The sequence below is a fragment of the Agelaius tricolor genome, unplaced genomic scaffold (genome assembly GCF_023055355.1).
Source record: "Agelaius tricolor isolate 1412-34295 unplaced genomic scaffold, bAgeTri1.0.p SCAF_16, whole genome shotgun sequence".
Taxonomy (NCBI): domain Eukaryota; kingdom Metazoa; phylum Chordata; class Aves; order Passeriformes; family Icteridae; genus Agelaius; species Agelaius tricolor.
This window is the reverse complement of record NW_027269276.1, coordinates 13,372,846-13,398,709: the sequence shown is the minus strand read 5'-3', so window position 1 is coordinate 13,398,709 and position 25,864 is coordinate 13,372,846. Positions and strand designations below refer to the sequence as shown.

The 25,864-nt window shown below is 38.0% G+C and overlaps 1 long non-coding RNA gene across 1 annotated transcript; it reads left to right on the top strand.

Moving 5' to 3' along the window:
- The first annotated feature begins 663 nt into the window (after positions 1-663).
- LOC139596901 (uncharacterized) lies at positions 664-25,864 on the top strand. Its single transcript, XR_011681483.1, has 4 exons — positions 664-907; positions 6,193-8,752; positions 10,978-11,116; positions 22,119-25,864. It is a non-coding gene; the product is annotated as an uncharacterized lncRNA (long non-coding RNA).

Below are 25,864 nucleotides of genomic sequence, written 5' to 3'. Positions count from 1 at the left end.
TGAATTAATTCACCATCACCATTCAAACTGTACAAACTCCTAGGGTGATCCCCAACAGAGCATTTGACCAAGGATGGAGTTTTCACTGGAACAGCTCCTTTAAATCAACATGTATGTGGTCAGATTGCATCCACAGCCAACAATTTATTCATGATAAATGCTATTGCTCGACAAATCCACAGCCCTGAAGAAAAGTCAGCAAACCTTCTTCCCTGCTCCAGTTTGTTGTTGTTCTTGTTTGGTTTTTTACAACAAATTCCTGACCTCACCTAAACCACTGAATTCTTTCTATTTCTTCCAGTAAACTTCCCTGTACAGAGAGCAATGCTCATTTGGAGTCAGCAATAAGGAGATAACAACATTGTTTCTTGCACTAGGATGGACAAACCAATTCCATTTTCTCACTGATGTATTTCTTCACCTGGAAGCTGACTTGACCCAATAAAAAATTAAAATATTTTTTTGTAATGCATGAAACTTCTGGATTAAATTCTTGGAGAGGCATTCTGTTCTTCTTACATCTTGCAAAACAGAGTGGAAAAGTATCCTACGAAAGAGCACAGAGTTGTGTTCCTATGCCCAAGCCTCATGATTACGCAGTGCTTGCTGTTATCAGTACAGCCCATCTTACAGATAACCGAATTTGCTGCCTGCTATATTTACCTCGCGGTAATTAAAATTATATAACATATATTTATGTAACATATTCTACAATCAGAAAGATTTAGAACATTTGCAGGAGGCTACAATGGTGAAACCTGTCGCCAAAGAGAACTACTTAGGAGATGACCAGAGAGAAAATATTCAGAGTGACTATTGTTAAGTCAAAACCTGTTTCTGTGGGGCACTGACAGCTACACTTCACTTGTTTTCTGCCGCTGACAAAGTGCTTGTGGCTGAGCAGGCGGTGAGTAAAAGCTTTCGCTCGCCGTAAGGGACCTCCTCTCAAGAGGAATTCCTACAAAAGTTGTCTGGGGGAACGAGGTTAAAAAAAAGAAGGCGCCTGAAAGGAGAAATCGCGGCGGGAAGGCCCCATCAGAGATGGTTCCTCCTGGTCCCGCTCCCCGCAGCAGAACCGGGCCGGGCACAGCGGGGACACCCGCCCGCCGTGACCGCGACCACAGAGCCCGGGGCGGGCGGCGGGACCGAGGCCGCGGGAGCTTCCCCGCCAGCGGCCCCTCGGGCTGCGAGAACCCCGCGGCGGAGCCCCGGGCGCGCCGAGCGCAGCCGGCCCCCAGCGCCGCCCGAGTCCCGCTGCCCCGGGGGACCGGAGTGACAGTGACAGTGACGGTGACAGTGACCGTGCCCGTGCCCGCCCGGCCGCCGCCCCTCCGCGGGGCCGCCGCTCCACCCGCCGGCCGAGAGCGGCCCAAAGTTGTGCGGGGCCGAACAATGCGGCGAGGACTATTTGTCCTTCCGCCGGCCGGGGGAGGGGAGCGGCGGCCGCGGGGGAGGGTCGGGGGCCGCTCCTCGCCGCAGGTCCCCGGGGCGGGACGGGCCGGCTGAGCCCTCCCCAGGGCCGGTTACGAAATCCCGGGGAGCCCAGCCCCATCCCGTCCCGCCCAGGCCGGGGGCAGGCTGGCTGGGACTGTGGCGCGCCGCGCCGGCCGCGGGCCTTAGTGAGAGGCGCGTTTGGAGCAGCGCCGCGCTCTGCCCCGTTCTGTCCCGTCCCGTCCCCGCCGCCCTGCGCCTGCCGGCCTGGGGGCCGCGGAGAGGCTGGCGGGGCAGCAGAACTCCAAACGGTTCGGCCGGGGGAAAGTGATTTCCCGCAGTCCCTGCTGCCGCTCCATGCCCTGCACTCCGCGCTTCCCGCGGGAGTCACACACCAGCACGAGCGGGTACACGCCAGTACGAGCGCGGCGCAGCTCGTGGCCATGAGTGCTGGAACACTCCTCATCTTCCCCTAGCTCAAGAAACACAACCAGTGAAGAAGTAAGCAGTTTAAATAAATAAATGACGTTAAATTCAATTCACACAGGAGCTGTCTTGGGTACTCGTTTTGTTAAAGCCAGTATTTCTTAAATTACCTACAACAATCAACAAGTTTATGCTAAAAGAGACATAATGTTTTCTTGCTTTTATAGTACTTTGCTACTTACAGAGAAGTAAGTAGTCACGAGAGATTTACACAAGCTTAATAAAATTAATCTAAATTACATTGTCTTTAAAGGTGGCTTTAAAAATCAGTATGATCTAAAGCTTAATAGAAACGTGTTTAGATGTTTAATTAAAGCATTCATTACATTGAAAGCAGATTGATATCCCTGGAGAAAGCTGGGTTTTTTCAGCGTATCTCAACCTTTCTGTTCAGGAGCTCTCAGCATGGCCCTGCCTCCCGCTCCTGGGAGGTGACACCGGCACGGCGGCCAGCAGCGGGTGTCGCAGCCGGCCAGTGCCACCGAGCGCCCGGGGAGGCTGTGGGATCAGCACGGCCCCGCTACCGGACGGACAGACTGCTGGCAACAACAGTCCAGGGGCTGGGCAGCTGCAGCACTTTGAACTACTTCATTTTAAGAGACCCCAGAACCCACTTATAAACTCAGAAAACACAGATTACAACAAAGAGTCCTGTAACTGAGGTTAAAAAGGGGACTTATTTTCAGTGAGGAAATAATACAATGTTTTAAGTTTCCTATGTGAACTATATGCCTTTCACTACACATCATTTATGATGATCACATCACACAGTTCAACGTGAACAGTTCTGAAAGACCTCTAGGACGATCATTACTGGTGAAAGCCATTGGGGCAAAGCATCTCCCACTAGTAAGTTCTCACACTGAATGATGTTGGCTAGGTAGGCAGGATACAGCTAATTTGCAGAAAGGATAAAACATTAGTATCACCACTTTTAGCCTTGTTTTCTAGAGAAATCACTTGCACACTGTGTTCATGGGGATGGATGAGTTTTCTTAATAAATCACAAATTCACTTGCCAATTTCAACCAAGGAAAATTAGATCACATTCATGCATGTCATGGAAACAAGGATTAAAGGAAAGGAAAACAAGAGACTCTTAGTGCATCTACTGAAGAAATGAGTAGTTAGGGTCAATCCCTGTTAGTGACCAAAGAACCCAGGGATGCAAAGGTAACTTCAGGCAGTTCCCTTCTGGCAGACAAAACTCTGGTATTCTGTCTGCCACAGGAAGTGGAATCATCCATCTGTTTTCCACAGAACTTTTTGAACATTTCCTCATCTCCAAAGTTTCACATGAGCCAGGAAATAATTGCTTTAATGTAATCAAAAGCCATATAACCCATAGATAATGTTTTACATTCTCAAATTGCTTGGAAGAATTTAACTGAACTCTGACTACAGCCATTCATCAGCCAGTCCCAGATGGGTCCCTCATGCATGAGATTCCTACCCAAAACTAATTCCCTGCTTGGAACTGATGGGAAGAGTTTCTGCCCCTCACACAGCTAAGGGACCATCAGATGATGCACTTTGGGGAACTAATGAGAGGACCACATTTACAGAGGAAAATCAGAACTTTGAAGAATGGTAGGAACTCTTTATACCATGCACATATAGAACTACACTTCAAAGTACACTGAAAGAAACTTCATTTCTTAAGTCAGTAGAGTGGTAATATGGAATTTTTAAGGCTTTAGGAAGAAAAACAAAGCTCTGAATTGAAGTTCTATTTTGAATATTGTTGCAGCCACATCATAGGTGGACCCTGGTATGAAGACATGGTTAATACTAAAGTATTTCCCTCCTCATATATAATCAATATTATTGTTTCCTATAATATCTGCAGAATACATCAGATTGATTTTTGTTTGGGAATACAATTGTAGGCAGTCTCCTTGTCACACGTATTTATAATTTCCTTGTTAATTACATAAATATTTCTGTTAGAAATAAGAGACCGTATTGCAAGTGCTCTGCCCAGAGAACTATTGATTAACTACATTTAATATTCTTTTTACATTAATCATTTAAGATTAAGCTTCATAAAATATATCTTGTTCCCCATAATTTGCCCTTATATGGCTCTTAACATAGGAAAATCTGGAGGAGTTGTCTCAGTTACTGAAGATACTTGATTATCATGGTTATTCTTTCATCTGAACCCCTCTTTTATCACATGCAGATGAACTGTCTTATACAGTCACATGATTTTGACATTGTCACATTCAGATACTTGTTGCAACTACCTAGTTTCCAGATGCTACAGAACAGTACAGTGTCCCATTCAAGATTACATCCATCAGAAATTTTATGAGTCTGCTCTTAAACTTGAAACTAACATGGAAAATGTGAATGTTACGCCATGTAGAGGGCTGTTCTATACAGGTATACAGGTTTCAAGTCTAGAGCTAAAGGACACTTCAAAGAAAGTGAATTTTTGAGATTTTACTTTCTTTTCTGAAGAACAGTTTACTTTCTAAACAGCTTATTTATGCTTTCTGTTCTTCTGTGCTTATACAGTAGTAGTTATGACCTCCAGAGCCATAATTCTACCACAGCTGCAGGTTCTGGGGAGCTGCCTTATGGCAAAGAGGCTTCTGAATGAAATACAACTTTAAATTAAGTTTCAACAGCTTATAAGAATAGGGAACATAAGAAAACCATGCTGCTCAGACCAAAGGTCCACCTATCCCAGTAGCCAATTTCCAAAATAACAGCCCAGTATAGAGTTACTCTTTTCAGTTTAGTCTCTCATATGTTCTCAATGCAGTGACTATTCAGTGGGATTCTGGAGAGCAGAAATGGCTTTGGCCCAGTGCCTGTTCCTGGTATTGCATCATTTCCAGACTAATGAGAAAGATCAATCATTAGCCAGTACAGGACACTCAGAGAAGTATGTAAGAATCAGGCACGAACAGAGTAATCCCGTACCTGATATATTCCCCTTTTTGCCAATAAGAAAATTAATAATTTCTCAAGCAAGAAGTTGCATTTGATTATTGTTTTTAGTGGCTATTGAGAGCTCATCCTTCATTAATTTCTTTGGTTCATGTTGAATTATTTTAACTACTCAGTAGCCATATTTGTAGAAATCATGGCAAAAGAATCATCAAGTAATGAAACTCTTTAATGCTGTCAATAGGGTAAATATGCTCCAAGACTCTGAAAGTCATTCAAGGAGATCCAAGTCTTGATGGTGAAGACTTGTGGTTGTTCTCCATCAAATGCAGCATCAATATATTGCCATTGAAAACTAAGTCCCAAGTTAAAATATGAGCTTTTAGTCAGTTGTTTTACATTCCCTAGATCACCTTATCTTTAGTTGTAAAGTTGAGTTTTTACAGTATGGAACATACTGTGATTAGCACAGGGTATCATGGTTAGTTTGCTACTATATGCAAGCTGTTGCCTCTTGGTTGTTGGACAGACCAAGCCAAATGGTTAAAGGTCAGTGTCCCTCTGCTTTTGCCCTAGTAGGGCTCAGGGTCTTCTACCCAAATTCTTATGTTCATGAAACTTGTAGAGATTTACTATCTTGGAAACAAGCTCCCTCTGTTAAATTGAATAAAAACTGGAAAATTCATTTAAAAGCTGTTGGAAAGACAAACAGATAAACTGGCAGTGCAACTGCAGAAATTTATCTTCGGTAAACAAAAACCAGAATAAAGCAGTTATAAAAGGTACTTGCCATAATTCTGTTCTCATTGAAGTCAATGGATATGAAGCAATTGTCTTCAAAGGAGGACCAAAGTGTAGCCCATCCACTGTCCCTTCAGAACTATTTCCAGCAGAAATGTCACAGCCTGTCAAAATAATTCATATTACATGTGGAAATTTTTCATTATGTTCTCTAAGAAAAATGGTTATTTCAAAGTCAAGAGATTTTTCTTCTAACATTGTTTTGTATTAATCCCTTCTTTTTCAAACTGCACAAAAAATTTAAATTGATCATATAGCTCAAGGCAATTCCAAAGTTTACATTCATTGCTGATGGTGATTGAAGTGATGGTTATTAGAGACCTAAGCAGCTGCATTGCTATCAGGGTACTGGCTCAGAACTGAAAATTGAGGGGTTGCTGAGCCCAGGCTCAAGTTCAGAACATACTTTTATCTCTGGGAGGCAAGAATTATTGTACAGTTTGCAATTTTTTTTCAATGTCAGACTCAGTTTAAGGTTTCTGGAAGGCTACTGTTGTATACATAATTTTGAATACTGCCTTCCATTTCACAATTTTAAATATTATGTTCTTTGATCTTATTTTTAATGTTAAGGAAAACATTTTAGCAGCACAAATAGAAGACTTGCAGCAGAATCTTGCCCTCCTGAACCATCTCAAAGCTTTAGGTTTCTCTTCAGGGAAGCTATGATTTTCTTTCTGGGCTTTCAACTCAGTCAATAATCAAGTAACTTCATATAGGTAAGTTTAATTTTCTTTATCTCAGTTGCCTCACATGTAACATAAGAGTAGACAATAACCTCCCTTAAAGGCTTGCCAAGAAGAACCAAACTACAAGATCTTCAAATGAAACACATAATAAAAAAGATTTTACGTAATTTGACATTTAAAACTAGAACTGGGTAACATTCTACATACCTGTAAGACTATATTTTAATTTTGGATTATAGGGTAGATGTACATCAAGCAAAATCTTAGATAATTTATACATTTTACCAGTAGGCATATGCTACCTTCATTTAGAAAAGCTAATAATGTTAATCTAAAACCCCCTCATTATTGCTATTTGATATGCAAATATTTAAAGAGATTCTGTCCTACACATATATTTTCAAACTTTATGATAAATACATTTAAAAATTACTGCCTTGAGATGTATTATTAAAATTTATACAAATGACCTGCATTTCCTTACACCCGTACAATACCTAAAGAATACCTAAGTTTCTATTACCTGTGAAGGCAATGATTTTCTAAATTCTTTTAATGCAGAGATCATGAATTTAACTTTTTTTCCCATGTGAAATTCCATGCACCCAATTTCACTCATCACATGTTAAAATATGTATTTATTTCAACAGGAAACAGTTTCCATGTTTCCACCTCCTACCCGATATTATAAAACCACTGTAAAATAGGTTGCAACTCTGTATCAATATAGCCTTTAAACTGTCCTTAAATCAAATAAAAAGATAAACTATTAGAGTATCATTTGAGTGACACCTGCCTGCTGGGAAGAGGTGGTGTTTGTTAGGTATTTTTGGCTTTATGCTGCAGCTATGTAAGTTTATATTGCATTTATGGTGGTTAAACTGAAATTATAAAACTGAAATGATAAAATAGCATGAGGTATATATATCTAAAAAGAAAAATGTTTTACTCCTTAGTCTGTGAGACAAGGCCATTCCTTGAGCAACTCCAAACAAGCAGGAATATTTTTTTATAGTACATTTTACAGCTATTTTGGCAATTGTAGCTTAGAAATAAAATAAAACTTAGCTCTTTGCCATGAGTTGTTACTTATTTGCATTTCACATTTTTAGAGCATATTTTCCACCTTTCCACTACAGAATACATAATACCTGAACAGCTTTTATTTGCTAAAAAGAGGTACCCCATTTTTTTCCCCATGGGAGAGACTTAATTTTGATCAATAAGAAAACAGTTTTAAGAAGCCTGAAGAGATTTCTTAAGACAAGAGCTGTTTCCAGTGGCATTGCTTTTTAGACTACCAGTGAATGATAAGCAGTGATACTTTGGGATATAAGGAACGACAACTGCAACGGAACAAGGTAATAACAGAACTGTTACATTTATCTCATGGTTCTGCATTAAAAACTGCACATGAAAAACTTCTATAGGTATACAGAACTTCATCACAGAGGATGGACTGATGTCTCTGACCTACAGTCAGCCTTTAGAAAGGTTAGCAATGAAATATCAGATAATTTGTTTTGAGATTTTTCTACATTTGAGAGACTGTTTAGCATGATGTAAAGCCAAATTAAAAGTAGGACAAAAAGCTTTTGGGGGAATAGACACATGCTAAATAAAAGTGGCTGCTGCCACTGCCACCCTGCAGGGTCTTAGAAAATATCATGTAATGTGTCAATGTGATTTATTTTTATGAGTTATTCCTATGGGCATGATGTATGTATTCTGTGAAGATTAAAAGAGATACTACATTAAGAATCACTGTAAAGTTATAGTTTAATTCTGCAGAACAGAAGATCCCACTCACTGAACTTTTACCAGTATAACAGAATAAATATTGTATACGAATTTCATCACGGAACAATTCACAAGGCTGAATACATTTTACAAAGTCAATGAAGTTTGACATGAAACAGATGAGGCACCAAGCAAAAATATTTTCCAGTTTTGAAGCTAAGCATTCAGAGACATATTTCCTGTATTGTAGGATTTAATTTTCTTAATGATATGTGTTAGCTCTTCAAGAACTGACAAACTGGCTCCCACTGTTGCCCACTTTATTTAAGGTTACCTGTCTGTCAATTGCTTCCAGAGGCAGCAGTTCCAGAAGAGTTCGTCATTTCAACCCACACTGAGCAAGACTATGATTATCTCTGAAATGTTATTTCCAGTGGCTTTTGGATCTTTCTAGTAATCTGTACAGAAAGGCACACTACACTTGATACACGACTACTAACCATGTAGGTTTCTATAATAATCACTACAGGGTATTCTTCTGTGCTGTGAGAAGCTTCCAGAAGAGCAAGGCCAAGCTGTCTCAGCATCAGAGAGCATTTCATGAGTCATCTCTGGAGCTGCACAGCCTGCCCTCTTGGCTCTGACTGCACTCACCAAACACAGCACCCTTGGGAACAGTGCTGAGTGTGACCCCAGTCCTACCGGTAAGCAGAAAGGACTAGAAGTGCTCTAGTCTGGTCTGTCAGGCTGGTCTGTCAGGCTGCTGACATCTGTTATAGCCTAAACATAACTACAACTAATAGATAATTTGTACTATTCTTCGAGCTCCTTTTGCCTCCCCACTGAGCAGCAACTTGCTACAGCAAAGAATTATGTACCTATTGAACAAGATTTCTTGCAGCTCCTGCACTAAGGAATGCCTCTGTCGTGGCTATGAGAAGGTTCCTCTCAGGGCTCACATTGTCTTTCATGCTGCTCCTTAGGAGTTGCTGATAGACACTACTAAACAGTGCTCAGGATGATGAGCATGAACATGTTTCCTGTAATCATGACTAAAGGCTTACCACATCATTTCATACCTATGTTTATGTCATTTTGGAGGTAGATTGGATTTCCAGGTGCTACTAAACAATTACACTTTAAAATTATTAGGAACATTTTTTTTTTTTCCAAGCAGAGCATGACCAGACTCTCCTCAGTGGTGCTCATGACAGGACAAGAGGCAATAAGCATAAACTGAAAGACATTAAATTCCATCTAAACATAAGAAAACACCTTGAGGGTGACTGAATGCTGGAATAGGTTTTTGAGAGTGGTTGTGGAGTCTCCAGTCTTGGAGACATGGCCCTGAACAACCTGCTCTAGCTGCTGCTCCTTGAGCAGGGATATTTGATTCTAGAATTTAAGTGTAACTCATGACACTATTCAGGTGTAAACTCAACTATTCTGTGATTCTATAATTAGATTACCTTCCTTAATGCAATCATGATTTATGCCTTTTACTTTGAAACTGGAATTCTGTAATTGATTGAACAAGTCAAGGGCTCATGACCACTGAGAGAATGAAGCTGTTAGAGCTTTTAAATCCTAACAGTGCAAATGAGAGACCAAAAACCAAACCAATCACATTAGTGTTTCATGTTTATCCTGACTGGGCTGTGTTTGAGGAGGAATTTTAAAAGAACTGGGCTAACTACCTGCTCCCATCCTGGATTTGCCCTAAATAGGAGACTGCATCTCTCCCCCTCTGTTCCTCAGTGAGCAGCAGAGGTGACAGAGGGAGCTGCCTTGCACTGGCAAGATTTCTGCCAGCATCTCCCCACTGGGACATCCTCCTCTCTCATCTTGAACTGGCAGGTGTTGCTAACTCAAGCAAGTCTAGAAAGCTGCAGGAATTTCACAGCAGAGGGATGCTGCTGAGTAGATTCTCTTCGGAATTAGAAGTGGGTTCACTCTTTCAAACGTTCTGAGGACAAACACTATCTGCTGTTTACTGCACCAAGCTTGTAGGCATTACTGGTTTATGAAAAGGTAATTTTAAAGAATGAAAAAGATCATGAGTATTTTGGTTGAAAACATTCTTTGTCTTTCTATGTTCCAAATAAACAGTTTAAAATTCAGCTTCTTCAGACTCTGTTTTCTCCCCCTAACTGTTAGACATTAAGTGCCATGCAAATGTGTTAGAATATTTCCCCCTTTTTCAAAAAGCTACCCATAGAGAAATGCTTGGCTTCCCTTCAAATGGAACAGTTCAAAAAGAAAGAACTGCTGAGCACAGGGATTAGCAACAGTTGCTCTTGAAAATGATTGATAATTTAAAATGACTGGGGGACTGGGTTTGTACTTGTGAAAATGGAACAACAGGTACAGCAGAAAGGCTGGACTCATGAATTGTGACTAGATTATTAGCAATAAAACTTGCACACATGGAGTTTAAAATTCTTTGTAGAGACCTCATATTTGTTGAGAGAGCTGTACTGGCTTGGAGGAGTATACTTGTTTAACAAAAAATTTGCCATCAAAATGGCTCTCTTAAAAAGGTTGGTGAATAAAACTAGAGATTTTGAAGCTATACTTCCCAAGGTGAGGAGATTGGTTTTTTGAGGGTTTTTGTTGTTGTCTTTATTTTATTTTATTTATGCTTTTCAAACTCTTTTCAGATGACAGTAATTAAAGAAAACCCAAACAAATGAAACTGCACAAAACCCCAAACACCCACACAAACAAACAAATAATTAGTAATTTTAAATATCGTTTCTATATCATAGGAACTAATGGTAAGTATTGTCTTTTCAAATGTTAAAGCCTTAATAAAAACTGTGTATATATTTAGCCAGCACTTTCAGTATAACATCACTGAGGTGCTAATATACCAAGACCTAGCTTCCCTATACCACCAGAAAGATGATCTCATTTGTTATCTTTCCAGCAGAGCAAGCTTTTTCATCCATTTCTTTTACAAGCTGCTGTTGCCACAGTTCTCCTTGAGGAGTCTTGACAATTGATCCAAGCTGATGGCCACACTTCCACAAAGTGCTGTACAGGAACTGCCAAACCTGTTTCCTACTGTAAGTCTGGTGCTTTCTCTAACTCCTCATGAATTTGCTCTTAACATACATAGATATAAGATATATCATTTCATTATGTATATGTTATTGTAGAAATGATGTGTCTAGTGTGGAGAAAAAAACCAAAAAAAAAGCTGTTTTCTTTTTTGCTGTTTTGCTAAAGTAGAACAAGTATTGGAATTAATGCACAATAGAATTCCATTGCACAATATGGCTAAACCAGGTGAAAAAGACTTTTCTAATGAAAAAAATCTAAAAAAGGTAAAAAAATGAGTTGAGGATGCTAATAAAATAGTAGAAGAAGCCCTTAAGGAAATATGATGGTGTTGAACGTGTGATAGAGGCCAGATTTTTAGCTGAGGGAAGAATGGTTAGTTAAAACACACAAGATATGGGCCCAGAAGCAGAGATTATTGGCAGCAGTTCTTGTGTTTTGCAGACAATAGGAAGTAGGGGTGTGACTGGCCATCTGGTCTGCACGCTCCAGCTCCAGCTGTGCTAGCAAGCTTAAAGGAGGAGCTGCAGCTGTGTAATGAATATTTACAGCAGAGGAGGGTGTGATTTATGGCAAAGATAAGAATTGATGAAAAACTAGGACTGAACGTGCTTGAGGTTTAAGATGGCATTTCAAATCCTGCTATCTGTGATTCAATAGTGGACATTTCCTTAAAATATTCAGAGACCTGAAAGAAGAGATTTGATTCATAAACTTGCTTCAGTGTGTGTAAATACAATGCTGGGAATTAGTATACAGTTGCCCGAGTGCAATTCTTATAAACATAGTTACACAAGCACAAGAGTTTTCCTGCTACATAGAATGATCAGAAGGTTTTGATAATTTAGTATCTAAGAATTAGAAACTTATTTTAGATAGCTTGGAACTGTGAACACCTTAAGTTCAGTGTTAATTTTATATTACTCATGCCAATGAATCAGACTCATAGATGGTCTGGGTGGAATAACAAATTATCATCACAAGATATCTTCACTGATGTAACTTGTTAGTATTTAAAGTTTTGTTAAAAAAAAAGGAAGGATTTTTATAAATGGGATTTCTTTATATTTACATATATGTATGTATATAGCAGATATTACACAGCTCTGCCTACTGTCCCTTCTAAAGAGATGGTGAATAAATAATTACAATATAATTGTCTTCAGATATACCTTGTCCATGTTATTTAGCTGCCACAGGTAAAGCTCTTTGTGATGGCCCATATACTGGTAGAGAAGTACTAACCTGACCAGCAGTTACAAGCAGATAAAGGCTGTGATAGCAGGGATTTCTTATCTTCAAAGAAGGACAGAATTCAGAATGTGAATTTGTACTGTGTGCAGTTGTGACAGCACACAGTACCAGCGAGAAGTTAACTTGTAACTGCGTGCAAAAAGAATTGCCAGCATGGTTTCCTCATTTTTGCCTTGCTAAAGAAATGTATCTTGGATGGTAGGCACTGCCTTGAAAAAAATATTCAGCTAGAAGCCTTCGAGTGGGAATTAGTCACATTCCTGGTTGCTTTTCCCGTGCTCCAGAGAGTTTATGACAAGCACAGAGAAGTGTGAAAAGCTCTGATATTAAATCTAGAGATAACATTCATCTGAAGAGTTGGTGTCCCTGGAGAATGGAGGGAAAGTGTTATTCTCTAATATTCCTTAAAACATTCAGAGCAAGTGGTTTTATTCTGCCCATGAAGACATTCTCAGAAATCTAATTCTATTAAATGCTACTCCCTTAAGAAGCCTTCATTCTGTAAAAAAAACATGCCACAGGAAATCCTTAAATATAAGGGTGGAGGTAAGTAGCTGGCATTTGTTTCTAATTCATGTTTATTTTATTTCATTGCAAATTCTAGTTCATCTCTTCCAAATGAATATGGAACATTTCATTTGCTGATCTTCTGCATTAATGTGGTCAATATAACTGGAGCTGAAGTGAGCTGTTTGCCAGACTTTCTAACTGCTGCCAAGAAAAACTTGGGTGTCATTTTAGAAAAATCCATGGGTGGAGGAGGACGAGATCATGACCATCTGTCTATGCATCAAAGGCTAAATCATTATAGGGGAAAAATAACTTCTCTGTTGTGTTTGCCAGCCTTGTTCCCCTTCAAAGTAAGTTCAGTTAGTAAGTTTTGAAGACAAACATCTTCAAAATTGTCCTGTGGGCTCAAACGTTTCTTGGAAGGAAGTTGAGGGAAATTTTGAAGGTCAAAACTGCACAGTTTGGAAGTGAATGAGATAGCATGAGAATAACATTTGAGGAAAATTTTACAGTCTCCTTCAAATCTTCCCAAATGCTTTCTGTTGCATCCTTTTCTGGTCCAGAATCTATCAGGTAACACATAGGAAGCACATAATCTCTTCCTTGTCCTGAAGACAGTTTACACACATTCCATGCCCCATGGCATTTACAGACTCCTTGACTTAACATTTAACAAAGGGACAACAGACTAACAGCTTTTGAGAGATGTGACAGTAAATATGCACCTGGACCTACCTGAGCCTTAGAATTTCTCTTGTTGGTCAAGATAATAGCCCGAAAAATAAACATTCTGCCAAAATATTGCATAGAGAAGAGGTGCCTTATCTGTACTATAGTTAATACTTTACTCTTTCTATTTGGTTGGATTTTTATTTAATGCAATGCAAAATTAAAGTCTTGGCATCATGCCAAAATCCATCATAAGGAGCTAAAGCAGGAATGTCTCTGAAAAGCCATCAGTCCTTGAAACCTGGAGTCACTATTGCAGGCGTGCCACAGACTCCTTTATCAGTAGTCACTGTGACATAAATGTCTCTCTGATGAGAGTGAAATGACAACAAATGGAAAATGCTGGTAACCATGGGAGCTCTGTTTAGACTGCCACTTCCAGGATGCTACTGCTCTAGTTCAGTCTGCTGCTGTACCCATTGCAGTTCCTGTAAGCTCCAACTTTTAGCATGCTCTCTTGTCAAAACGTTTGCATTTTGCAGTGTGTGACATCTAAGTCCAGACATTATTACTTAAAGATATCACTCAGGTTTCCCTGAACAGGAATCCTTCCTAGTGTCAGTTTTCAAAGGAAACAGTTACAGTTCTTATCAGCAGTATGGAGGTTTTCTTTCTACTGAGATTCTGAATTCTCTCCTTCTTTGAAGATAAGAAATCCCTGCTATCACAGCCTTTATCTGAATATGAATGGATCCCTGGATTTGATAAACTGTTTAGGACTATGAGGATCAAATCCTAAATATGTGTACATTGAGAGTTCAAAAGGTGAATTAATTTCACCTTTGTACAATTGGTATTCTTGATTTCTATCTTTCCTAATAATAAATAGTAAAATTTCAAAATGTACTTTGAAAACAATAATGGCTTTTTGGAGCTACACCTCCTGTTTCAACATCTTAAAATTAAAAATTAAAATATTTTACAGGCAGATCCGGGTGTGACTTTTGGAAAAACAGTCCATGCTTTGTTTTTAATAAATGAAAAATGAAGCAAGAGTGAATTTTTTAAAAGAAGTGAAATGTCATAGCATGTTTCACACATGAAATGTAACAAACACAGTGTTAATTTGCAGTGCATTATGAACAGAGAACCACAGCATTCCACCAAATCTGGAATCCTTGAAGATAGAAACATTTTAAGTTTCTTTCTAATAGTAACTACAAAGTATTACTTCAGCCTCATGTAATAAAATGCTGCCTTGAAGATAAATGTAAAAAATCTAACCACTGAACAAAGATTTTTAAAAGGTATTGACTATGCAGAAAAATTATACTTTTACATTATTAAAGTTGAATGATACTCTGAGAAAGATCTCAAATTCTGCAAGTTTTCCTAAAATCAAAATGCTAACGTCAATGACATGGCTGAGTTTCCTAAAATATTTGTTTGCATCAGGCTTCTTGAATTATCACCTTTCTCAACCTTTAGTCTTGAATTTTAACAGGATTTGTGTATTCAAGAAAAAAGTTTAAAAGAGTAAAACCTAGTAATCAAGTACTTCTGTGCCACTTGCAGAAATCTTGTGGTAAAGAATGAATCTGGGTCATTACAGTGAAAAGTGTACATATACATACTGTTTCAGAGCATTCTTTTAGGGCTTTTATGAAAAACAAGAGTAGAAGCCTTTCTGCCCTGCCACTCTTCTCACTGTCTACGTGGCCAACAAATAGTTGACCTTGACTAGTAAAATTTACTGTCTGAGATGAATAATAGGATATCTTGTAAAGCAGGAGTGTTAGAAATCTGCGTGGAGGATTGAATTAGAAAACTGCCAGAAGTTCAAGGGCCACATCCATTTTGCATAAAATGAAGCAGATGGTAGCTGACTTAATCTTTGATACCATGGTACAGTCCACAGAGATTATAAATCCCAGCATGAAACACTCCATTTCCTTCTTGCACTGAGCAGGTGATAAAGACAGATATAACATCTTGCAGACATTTTGAAATACCTACCTTAAAAAAATGCTCTATGATGCATTCTTGTTTCTTATCTACATTTTTCTAGCAAAGGTTCTCGTTTTAGCACCTACAGCTAATATTATACAGTTGATTAGCAACCACAACTAATTGGCAGTTTCTTGGCCATGTTATTGGAGCTTTGCCTATGCTGGCCCAGAGATTCCCTGCTTCTCAGAAGCCTCTTTCCTATGTTACACAAGCATTTATAAATCTTCCATCATTGTATATGCCATAACCAGATCAACCAATAGAACAAATGCTCAGAGTCCACATTTGAAATTCCTACACTACTCAGGAGCTGGTGGGACTTGAAAATATTGCTAAGGAGGGGATGTCTTGGGTTGTTCCTGAGGATCATCATCTAATAGGTATTTTACATGACATGAGTGACTAAGACAGTTGGCATTGTTGGTTGAGAGTGTAAGAGATTTAGAGCCTTATACAGAAAATCTTAAATTCAAAACATTTCCCATCATATTAAGCAAAGCAAGTAAACATTTTGAAATTTACTCTAAATCAAACTCTTATTGTGTACATCAAAATTTCAGGAAATCCACACCATCTACATATGCAGACTAAGGGAGCTTATGATAAAACTATGTGTTATGAATATACTGAGTCACTCCCTGCAGACCTCTCTGTGTTGCACCATATCAACTTAATGTTGGGTATGACTTGTGATTTAATTTAAAGGATTTTAACTGGTTTTAAGTTAAGTTTAAGTTAAGTTTAAGTTTTCAGTTCTACTGCTAATATTCAGATACAAAATACTAATCTTAAAAAACTGGTATTCCAGACTGAAGAAGGCTAAAGTCTGAAGTCAAAGAACAGAATAATCTTGTTAATTGCCCACAACTTGCTAATACGGTGTGAAATCCATTGGATATCTGGTAATAAAAATTGTGTTGTCCTTTGGAAATATGCATTTTCTGTAATAAGATTTAAAATGTAAGCGCTAGAATGTTCCTAAACTTTTAGAATATCCAACTACTATACTTGGAGACGTTTTACTTTCATTTATAGACCCTTACAAAGGCATAGATGAACTATGACAGATTTTGGTGTAACTACTTCGTAAGGAAATAATTCAGACATGATTACAGGAGACTGATCTTTTAATGGGAAGATGACTAGAAAGCATCATTCATGTGGAATTGTGGGTGCTTCTCTTTCTCTTTTAGGGTGTTTTCCCTAAAAGAAAAACAGACAGTGTTTTGTCATCTAAAGCTATAACCAGTATAACTCAGTACTGGTGGGAACCAGCCTCAGCCCATCTGCTTTGCTCTGATCTGCCTGCACAGAGCAAACACAAATCTGGGTGGGTTACAGGAAGCACAAATCCCTGGCATTGCTGTGTGAGTTTGAGGCCCTGCTGCCCTTCTCCCACCCAGGTGCTGCCACTGGACGTAGCTTTGCAGCTCTGTACTGCTTGTCAGGGTCTGCCTGAACCTTTAAAAACTGTCTGAGAGCTGAGGGAAGCTCAAATACTTTGTTGGAACCTGCTGAGGCTGCAGCTCTCCCTGTTTGTACTTTCCAATTTTTCATTAGTAGTTCCAATCTCATTATGTGGTAACAGCTACAGAGCCAAAGACTTGTATCCATTGCTCCAAGTGGAACAGCATTAGAGCTGCTATGATTTGTGTCAGGGTCTGACTCAGTGCAAAACTTCAGGGGCATCACTGCAAACTGAGGTTTTCCATGTCTCATGAGAACAGCCCCAAGCCTATACAAGCTGTAATATTTCAATTTTATAGATGAGAGAGATGAAATTATTTCTTTTGATATTACAGATATGTCCAGGATATCCAGAAATTTATGTTCTTGCCCTAACACTGCAACAAAACAAAAAAATCAAGAGGAGAAAGCATTTAGAAATTATTGTAACTACATCTTTTTTTTGCCCTTTGAGGATTTTGTTTTCAAGCAATGGCTTTCTCTCACAGCTTTTAATACTTAACTAGTCATTTTCATCAGATGGAGTTGTTGTAATTTGTTACTTCTATGTTCCAATTATGAAATATGACAGAATTCTAAATATTTAATGGGAATGGGATTATTACCAATGTGCCCTTGTTGCATGCTGCATTGTTATCCTCTTTAGTATTGTAAAATATATGATGTACCTGTAGAAAAGAGACCTTAGTAGTGCATACAGATGGAATTGAATTCCTAAAGCAGTCATAGGTTTGCAAGTTTTATTCTCAAGGTCTCCATACAGATTCTTCAGATTATTATACATGAACACTGGTGAAAAATGCTTTGCCCATCTTCTTTTAATACTGTAACTCCACATATGATTCAAAGATACACTGGTACAAAATGATCAGTTTGATTACACCCTAAAATGGATGTTTTGGTTGGTGTGCAACTGATGGTAAGTTTATTTTACTGTATGGGATGTATTTTTTGCAGATTACAATGACCCTCAGGTAATTTTGGTTCTTGTTCACATTTTAAATTAATTCTTCTAATATCCTTTGAGAAAGGTCAGATTCACACAAAGATCTATAGAGAAATGGTGTCATTTAAAATGGAATAGTACAAAACATTACGGTTTTACACTGAGAATCATGCAGTGAGACCTTTGGTTCATGTCTTAACCCACTGAATGAAGATTATTATAATATCTGGTAGTCAGTGCAAGAACTTGGGGGTGGAAAGCCTTGATTATTCACTTGCTATTGGTGCTTTTTGCAAGAGAAATCTATGTTGCTAGAAAAACACAGATTTTTGTTTAAAGGGGGTATGGTAAAAAGAAAGACAAGTGCTTTATGGCTCCTATGGTAAGCTTTTCCCACCAAAAGAACTAATTCTAGGTTGGCAGCGTATCTGCAATGGTTGAAATTAAAATCTTACTGGCCTCTTCAAAAATGTAGCAAACTGGTGTCAGATTTTGATATAAGCAAGAAATATAAAAATAGAACAGCAGCCCAAAAAATTCACTGCTCGTAGGAAGATAGACAGAGACAAGCTTGCAAAGTACTTTGGGTTGTGTTACAGGTCAAGCTCAACCAATATTAAATCAGTTGTGGGAAGAGGAAAGTCATGACAAAGTCAAATTTCCTTTATAGAATACCTGGTGAGACCAGCAGAGTTACTCTTAAACAGAGAAATTGTAGCAACCACAGACAAAGGCTGCATTGAGAATAACTAAAATTTGTTATACAGTGGCCAAGAAGAACACAAAATGACATTATTTCTGAGTTGCTGTAGTGAAGTGAGATACATGGTTCATCTCATGTAGTAAAAGCAAGAGTTCTGCCAAAACAGCAATAAACTACCCACCTTCTTTTCTGCTGCCAAATGTTCTCGGGGCCACCAGAGACATTGATCAGGCCCGTGTCAGTCACTGGCTCCTACTGCTTTCATTGCACTGTAAGTCACAGCAGTCCCACCTGGGTCTGCTGATAAAAAAGCTAATTTTCATCTCTCATGGGTCTCTTCTCATTTCTGTGAGACACTGTCACAGACCAGGCTATCTCCTGTGCCCAAGCATCCAGTTATTCAGCCATCTAGCCAGCTCTCATTCTTCTGGATCTTGACTACTGCAAATATAAAGCAAATCAAAGGCTTTTTAAAAAGCTTTTTTTCCTCATTAACTGAAGCCCTTCCTCCTCACTTCAGCCTCACATTGAGGTTGTGTCCAGGTGACAGCAAGGATAGCATCCAACCCTTCCATTAGTTAAAAAGAAAACTTACTTCAGACTATTCCTTAAAATTCTCAAAATGTCTATTTTCTCACTTTACATTATAAAAAAGTCCAACAAGAGTAATCAGAAATCAAGCATAATATTTGCACAGGAGAGGTGGTTTCCCTGAAAATGGTGAATGAATCAATGTATTTTTCAAATGGTGAGAATGAGGTCTAAGACCTGGCTTTTCAAAACAACATGGAAATCATGAGCAGGTTGGTTTTAGCACTGACTTCAACTACTGGGAATTAGGAAATGGAATTAGGTTGCATATGGATGTTAGACTTCTTAATGACTCATGAAAAGAAAAAGAGTAGTTAGGCACAAAGAGTATCAAATAAATTGGTGTTGGTTTTTTGCTATGAAAAAACTCTGAAGATGCTTGTCCCATCTGTATGGGATAGATCACAGAAGAAAAGCATAACTTAAAACTGATGTCATCACAATTATTGCTATTCTGCATCTGCCTAATTTCTAGTTGCTTAATTTAGTTTAACTCCTCTTCAAACAGGATTTTAATTAATGTTATCTGTTATCATTTTCTCGGTGTTGTCTAAAATTCATAAGAAATTGAACCAAAACAATAAATATCTGACCAAAGACACTGCAGGAGCCTTTCTAACTTCAAAACATTTTAACAAGTTACAGTAGAAATCAGTAAAGTTAAATAATTGTTATGCAAATCAGCACAATATTGTATTTCTGGATGGTGAGGAAGCTATGTTTGGTTAATGGATAAAAGAATACCTGGAGGTTGATGTTTAAAATGATCCATTTATCGTGTGGGTACATTTTATTCCTCTCCAAAATAGTACCAAATTGGAAGTACCTTAGAAGAATTGATGGCTATATGATTCCAGGAGAACAGTATCTCTGCCCCTATTACAGATCAATAGGAGGTTCATGTGAATGAATGAATGAATGAATGAATGAATGTGGCTGCTCCTGCAAATCCTTTTCAATTAGCTGTTGAAATAGAAAACTCATCTGAGAAACTGCCCTAAAATAATAACACAAGTTTCCATGCAAGCACTTTGCCACTGAACAAGAGCATTCCTGTAGTTAAAGCCACTGGAGACAGTTTATAATTAATGCCAGATTTTTCACAGGTGCATTTTTTATATATTTTGTCAGGGTATTGGCATTTTGTCTGAAAGGTGCAACTTTGGTCCACACAGAATATACTGACAGAAGCAAGGTGTGATGTTAAATCTGCAAGTGAATTACACTTGGATAACTTCCAGAAAGATTATTTTATTTAAAAATTAACCTTTTGTCAATGTCAGAAAGTCTTCTCTACAATAATAGCTATGAACAGAAGGCTAAGTATCATTGCTTCATATATACCACTTCTTGATATTCTTCTTGGTAACTCATACCTCTCTTTCCTGAAAAGTAAAATATTACCCTATCTTGAACCACCAAAGTGATGAGCTGTTTTTCACTGACTTGTACATGGCCTTTTAAAACACTGATTCTGGGGACTGGCAGACCTGGTGAGTAATTCTGGCTTACAGTACAGCATATGCACAGTGTTTACAGTGGTTTAGAAAACATGCCAAAATACTGCTTTTTAAAATTCTGTCATATTCACATAGGTATCTTGTTTATTGTAGAAGTTTAATATCTGTACTCCACCTGTCTAAACAAGCAGAGCACTTGACTGATTCATGGTTAATGCTTCCCAAGGAACCTCTATACTAGAAGTGGGACACTGGAGAAAACAACTAGTCTGACATCTTTTGTTTGCGACAACAAAATTAACCACAAACCACAAATTGTTTAGGGCTTCAGTGTGTTGATAGATATTCAAGGTCTAGAAAAAATATTTTTTACTGCACACAGATTTGTACTAATACAGTAGCATAATTAAGGAAATCACCCTGCAAATGTCTCCTGCAGGCACATAAAAACCATTTGTTAGAAATCTGTGGCATGCAGAATGTTATGATCAAGATCCCTTAAAGAATTCTGTGCAGATTCTGTTCACCTGTATTTTTTTGTCAGTATGGATTCTACTGCCATTGCATTGTTGTGATTTAATGCTGCTTTTTCATAAAATGTAAAGTTAATCTATGGCTGTTTTAACACCAGAATGGCATTTCTGCTGTCCTCAGCCAGAAGAATTTTCAGCCAGTGCCTATGCAATACTATCAATTGTAATGTCATTTGAAATTCCAGTTTTTCTCTGTGAATCCTTACTCAGAGATCAAACATGCATCTGTCAAACTTTGTTCTCCTATAACTCTAACTCTACATCTGTTTAAGATGTAGCTCTACAATATTTTATTGCTACAGGCTCTGATGCCATGCTGGCCTCTATTGCTATTAGCCCATGATGTGAGTCTACAACACACAACTTTACTGTAGCTGGGCTGAAATGTTACATTGGCCAGCCAGACACAGAATTTGAAGACAGAAATTAAAGGATATTTTTACAAATTTTATGCATTTATGCAACCCTGGAAACAGGGATAGTAATAAGGCATGTTGAGAGGAAATGGAGAACTATGGAGTATTGAGATAAAGAAAACAGAGCAAAGATACTGAACTTGAAGTGAGGTCATGAATTCTCAGAAAAAGAAAGAGCTGTAATTTCTAGTTTGAAACTTAAAACCATTATTATTTTAAGAATACTTGTAGGACTCAGAAAAGTAATATTCATATATTCAGCAAAATAGTTCTGTTTGTGAAGAACAGCAAAGAAAAGTTAGAGGTGACAGAATGACACACAGAGTGTCATTTGGACTTCAGCTGTCATTTGGGAGCCAGCTCAGACTCTGATGGCTCATGTGCCATCCATGCCCTCAGAGTTCAGGAGTTCCTGGGATATAACAGTGCTTTCCTTTTCTTTCCTCAGGTCTGTGAGAATCACAACAAATGAAACTTGACTCTTGCATACAAACTGATGGAAGCCACATTTGTAGCATTTCTCAGACCTCTCCTGGAGAGAGCAAGGATCTCTTCATTTTAAGTCTCATCCTGGGTATCTTCTTTAACAAAAATTTGAAGTTCTTAATAACTTTAAAGGAGTATCTACTACTTTATAAAATTTGTCTCAAATCAGGCTATGTGCTCAAAACCTATTAACAGGACATGTGTGCTATGGTTGCACAAATCTCCTTTCCTTACTAAACTAGGGCAAATACCTCTAAGAAGCCAAATGAAAGTTCAATCTTTTAGAAATTACATGAAAAAAAAAATTTCTTTTCGACAATCCTACCAAATTTAATATCATGTTAATCCTACTATTCAAATATGCAGGAATAAATAAGAAATTATATTCTTTACATGCATTTTTGACTCTTCCTCTATACTTCTACATGACAAGTAATTTTCAATCAAGCTGTTTAGAACACCTGAGATATTCCTCAGCAAATGATTGCCTTGTCTGAGCCCAGTCAATATTGACACCAACGAGGCATGCATCACCATGCATTCAGATGCATTTTGCATTCTGACTGAAGAACAAACCACTCCAGGCTGTCAGACACACATAACCCAGGTAGGATGCATGCATTCTGCTTTCTACTTTGCCAAGGGAACTCTAAACTGGCAAAATTTTAGTTGAGGACCAAATATTCAAGAATCTGGAGATGATGGAGAGCCTTGACAATATCAATCCTATTTTAGAGTTGCTGCTTACAATTTTGTTTCGTAGGTTTTCTTGAAGAAAACAAAAAACTTCTCCTAAAAACACTGCATGCCCAAAGAAGGGAGCCTGAAATAAAGATAAACAAGTTGACTGAATACTGAGGCAAAAAGGAAATAGCTGTGTAGATATGAGGCCTGTTGGACAGCTTTATAAATAGAAGTCAGTGGATTACAAAAAAACCCCAAACAAAACAGCATAATCTTTATTTTACTAAGGTTTTTAAAAATATATAATTCTACTATTTTAAAGTTATCATTCATGTGCTACAAAGGAAGTTTCTAAAACTGAAATATGTTTATATTCTAGAGACTGTTCTTAGTAGAGCCTGGCCAAATACAGCTGCTCAAAGACAGGCAACAATGCAGTAGTGAAATGAAATAAAGTCTTTAAAAAGAGGGCAATACTTCTGCTGGTTCCTAAACTGCATAAAGAAGCATTAATGCAAAGCCCCAGGACACAACTGGCTAGATTCATAAGCAAGAAGTGGTGGAAGTGATGCCACCTTTCATCCTAAAGTCCAGTCACTAATGCATTCATCTGGGAGAAGGCACTAGGCAGAGAAGACCCCTGCCTGTTTGAGGAGACTTTCAGAAGGGATTTTGAAATAAACCTCCTTGTTTTGTTTCATCTAAGTGTACACTGAGTCAGAATGACTCAAGTCTGATATGTAAACCACACACTGGGGAGATGGGACATCCTAGACTTTTAATCTCTGTTCAGATAGACATTTATCATTCTTGAAGTGAAACAACTAAATCAGAGAAGAGTACCCCAAATACCCTGTGAAAATCTGGTTAGATCAGATCTGTGGGAAGTGTTGAGCCTACAGAAAAGAAGACGTGTCCCCTTACAGACTGTAACTGATTGGCTACTGGATAAGACAGCAGTTCCTGTTGGTTTCTGTTTTGTTATCCTAATGTTTTCTTTCCTTTCAGTTTGGAAGCCAGTTTGATAAATAAAAATCAGTTATTGGCACAGACTTTCTCAGAATTCATGGACAAGTTTTACAGATGTGATGATAATGCCAAGAAATTACCTTCAGTTCTCGTTTTCTTAACAGAAACTCCTAAGCAAACACATTGTTACTTTTAAAGAACATAAAGAAATTTAACAATCTAAAGGTGTGTCACTTTCTTCTTACAGTGATTGATCCAGAGTTGCTGATACCTCAGCAGAAATTTTGAACAGTATTGTGCTAAAGGAATATTACATGTAACAGATTTTCTGTCTTTATTTCTTATTATAAGTTTGGGGGTTTTGGATGATGAGAAAATTCTGCTTAGAAGCTTAGTAATGTGTTTCCATGTTTATTTGTCAGGCATTTTCAAATTCATCCCAATGGCAACTCATTGTGATACAATGTGAGTTATTTTTATGATTTCAAAGTAGCAGCATTGTTTATCACTTCTGGTACATTCTGCAATAGTTTAAAAGCTGCATTGGAACATTGTACTTCTACAAGTTTTAACTCACTTTTTTGGAGTTGTCTTTTCTTTTTTTCTCCTTTTTCCTTTCCTTTCCTTTCCTTTCCTTTCCTTTCCTTTCCTTTCCTTTCCTTTCCTTTCCTTTCCTTTCCTTTCCTTTCCTTTCCTTTCCTTTCTTCCCCTTCCCCTTCCCCATCCTTTTTTAAGGAATTATCCTACGTTTTTCTGCTCAAAAGAATGTGGTTTGCTTCTGTAATCCTATACGAGCAATGGTTAATGTTTTGCATGAGTTGATTAATTTTTACAAATCACAACAAAAGGAAGCATCATAGAAGAAATTTTCACTTCCTGTTAACAAGGACACATGCTGTTGAATATCTGTTCACCATATTTTAATGAACTACAATATCCTGACAAAATAACAGACAACACCCTTTCTTTCTCTGACAAGGCTTGTGAGAGAGGAAAACAATCTGGCTGTAGGATTGCACAATTGCTGTCAATAAAACAACTGCTCCAATAAATATATATTAGTCACTTTTTTTTTTTAAAAAAGCAGTAAATATGACTGTAAACTTTACCCAGTAGTGTAATTTTTCAACAAGATGTCCAGGTCGTCCGTTGAGTTGGTGTTGTGTCACCTTTCAGGCTCTTTAAGACTTCTGTCAATATAAGACAGTCTGGAATCACCTCAGTGGAACAATGTTCTTTACTGCTGAGTTACTTAATAGAGTAGAAGTGGATGCAAAGGCTAAACCAAAGAGCCATTTCCTTGGATTTTCTTTACCATGTGGATTACATACAGCAGTAGACATTTTGGATTTAATTTCTTTGAATAGGAAGGATAAAAATCCAATGAACAAAGTGTATGCCCTGTGTCTCTGCTCTGAGAACTGGGTGAGCAGCTGCAGTAAGTAGATGTACATAGCATCATTTTCCCAAGATCAATTTCTTAAATAAAAACTAAATTATCTCAAATATTATTTCTTTATGTTAACCTACTGAACTTCTTTTAACCTGAAGCTGCCATGAAAAACTGCTTGGGGAAAAAAAAAAAAAAAAAAAAAAAAGAAACATTTTTCTTTTGCTTCCAAATGAACAAACTGGATTTTTAATACTGATGGCTCTGTAGCCATTTTCACTCTGATACAGCTCATCCAACTCACACATTTCTTGTAACTTCAAGCAGCTTAAGACTGTGTTTTCATCTGGTGAGTTAGGGTAATGTTGACAGGAGAAATATATACATGCTGATGAGACACTGGCTCTCATAGATGATAATTTTTTATTGTTATTCTGCATAATGATATGTTGGAAGTATTTAAAAAGGTAAATTATGGTTTGTGTTGAGGTTTCCTTCTTCATTTACAGAAGCCTACTTCCAAAGACTGGAAGCTGATGCTTTCTTCAGGGTTGCATATTTGAGACTTTTCATATTGTCTTGAAAAGGACACCATAAACATGTTACATGTGCCTAACAAGCAGTGCAAAATAATGTTATAAACACATTAGATCACCCCTCAGTGT